This window comes from Strongylocentrotus purpuratus, unplaced genomic scaffold, assembly GCF_000002235.5.
Source record: "Strongylocentrotus purpuratus isolate Spur 01 unplaced genomic scaffold, Spur_5.0 spur5_scaffold_13, whole genome shotgun sequence".
Classification (NCBI taxonomy): domain Eukaryota; kingdom Metazoa; phylum Echinodermata; class Echinoidea; order Camarodonta; family Strongylocentrotidae; genus Strongylocentrotus; species Strongylocentrotus purpuratus.
Genome location: NW_022145598.1, coordinates 6345481 through 6348444, shown reverse-complemented (window position 1 = coordinate 6348444; position 2964 = coordinate 6345481).

Sequence of the window (2964 nt, the reverse complement as noted above, 5' to 3'; positions counted from 1 at the left end):
TCAGAGGTGAAAATGGGGCACTGCTTATACATGAAAACAGGCACTCAACAGGGATGAAAAGGGCACTTATTAGAATGGTAAATGGGCATTTGTCGACGGAAATGCGGCACCCATCAAATTTTGATAGGGGCATGTATAAGAGGTGACAAGGGGGCATTTAAGAAAAGAGGATAGGTTCCTTATTAGAAAAAAAGGGGGGGCACGTATAATTGTTAAAAGGGAAATCATCGATTATGAAAATGGGCACTGACCAGATATGAGAAGAAGGAGCAGTTATGAGAATGTAAAAAGGGGCACTTGCAATAAAGTAAAATGTGCATTTGTTGAAAGAAAAGGGGCACAGTCCGATCAAATTTTAAGAGGGGCATTTATTGGAGGTAAAAGGGGATGTGGCTCTTATCAATACAAAAAGAGGCACGCTTGCTCGCATTTATAAATGATTTTATTATGTTACTTATCAAAGGTCTGTTCAGTCTATTATGAGAAAGTGCTTATAACCCCATCAGGATTGTTTTTTATTTCTTCTATAAGATGTAACTCTTCGCACTGAGACCTCACAAATCTTTTTTTTTCCTCGCTCGCTCGCAAATAGATATTCATCATAGCCATCTTTACCACCACTATCATAGTCATCATCATCTTTACCACCACCACCATCACTTTCACTATCAGGACATCATCATCATGTTCAATATCCCATTCGTCAACTTAAACATCAACATCGCCATCATCATCATCATCTTTACCTTCATCATCGATATTCAATCAAAAATGAAACCTTGATTCTGAATTGTCGTTTTGCCTTTTTGTTGTTCAAATAATGTCACCTTGCTTGCTTTAATATAAAACAATATTTTCAAAAAATAATTTTGCAGATCTTTCTTTAATATAATATATTTAGATCAATGTTGAATAAGCCATTACATTGTGGATACAAATGAAGTATTTCTGGTACATGTATTTCTTATTAGCAACAGTGCTTGCCAGCAGTTTCTTGCAAATAGTCGAGAGATAACACATACATTTGGAAGAGATAAAGCAATGATACAATTAAATTCTCTTTTTTTTTTAATCAGTTGAAAATGTATATATACAATTACAATCAATGTATAGAATAGATCATTAAAGTACATCTGTCAATAATTTATTACTTCCGCGTTTTAAGCTAACACACATATCCTTATTGTCATTAGTTGTAACATACTGGCCAATCTTCCATATAAACAGATACTCAAAAATTAAGTATAAGAGAAAAGTCAAGTGGAGGTTTATTCGCTTGACTCTCTATCCAAGGGTTAACGGTTCAAATCCCAGCCCAGCACTAACATCCTTTGGCAAGACGAAAATGACGGAAGGCGAGGGTAACCGAGCAAAATAATCAATCTGCGCATGTGCGAACTAGAATTGTCTCCGTCTTGTTGATTTTCACGACCATAGAGATATAGCCTTATTAAGTATATATCTCTATGTTCACGACCTTTCTCAGCCATAATAGCGTTCGTTCCCTACACTCGACGGAAGAGTTGTACCGCCGTACAATAGACCATTTTCGTAATGTAACCAAATTAATGCATAAGTCTTTGTGAAGTGCCTCAATATACAAATGATTTCATTCACCTGATAAGAATAATAGTATTTCAATAGACATAATCTGAACTGCATACATTATTGATCTCGGTTGAATGAATTATCCCGTTCTCTTTGCCGTCCGTCTCGTTACTAAAGCGCCCTAGTGTCTGTGATACGGTGTTTTATCGAAGCCTTAATATATATATATATATATATATATTTTTAAAAATTGTTATTGCAGCATGAGCTAAATCAAGAATGATTTTTTTTTTTGGGGGGGGGGGAGGGGGGAGGGGCGGTTGTGTGTTTGAGTGTTAGTATGAGAGTGTTGAGGGTGTGTGTGTGAGGGGGGGGGGGGTAGAGCGGATTGTCTCATTCCTCGACTTTGCTCCTCCAACCTGTTGGTGGTCTGGAGTTTCCATTGTACCTGTGGATGGCTTATTTTTACTCCTTTTTCTTCATTTTGGGCCCAACGAAATTTTCAGTTTCTGATGCAATGCTATCTCGAGGTTCTTGCTTTTGTGCTTGTAATTGTTATAATTCTGATTATTTCTATTACGTGTACTCTGCCTTTTTTTTTTCCCCCAGATCATCTCAATTGTTTGTAAATATCTTAATTTGTCATTAATTTCTTTGTAACACAGCATTTGTATTTTTTTGGAAAGTTTGTATATGTTATGATTTGATTTCTTAATAAAAACAAAGTTACCGGATTCCTCTAAAGCCGATTGTGCGAAATGTTAAAGGTAATACAAAGTTTTGGTATGGGGTCATGAATTTGGTTCAAATGAACATATTGGAAGCATATGCGATCCTATAACATTACGTGATCGTTGCCGCGATTGAAATCGAGTCTAAAGATATGAAATTGTAAATAATATACACTTTATGTTGTATAGCTCCCTCTCAAGGTCAAGATATAATTAAGCCATAAGCCACAACTAGGCGTTGTGGCGTGCGCTGTAATCCAGCTATAAGTGGAAGTTACAAATTGATTCAGCCGAGGACGCAGGTTCGAAGCTGAATCACGTCTTTCGGATGGTGACGTTTAAAGGTCGGTCCCCAGACGTAAATAATCATATCTGATGATACACGTCTGTTAAAACCCAATACACACACACACACACACACACACATAAAACAATTTCTAGACTGAAATCTACCGATTAGCTATTTCAGTTTGGAAATAATATATCACAACTACATATTCTGAGATTTTCATGGTCGCAGCTACCGTTATATGGCTGTAATTGCTATTTTAAATTTATCAAAATTTACCGGGAGCACCAGTAAATTTTGATATTCAATTTGTCTCAAAAGCAGAAGTGTTTTAGGGGCTAAATTTTCTAGTGCTTATAAGAAATACACAGGGGCATCCAAATATGTCAAAATTGT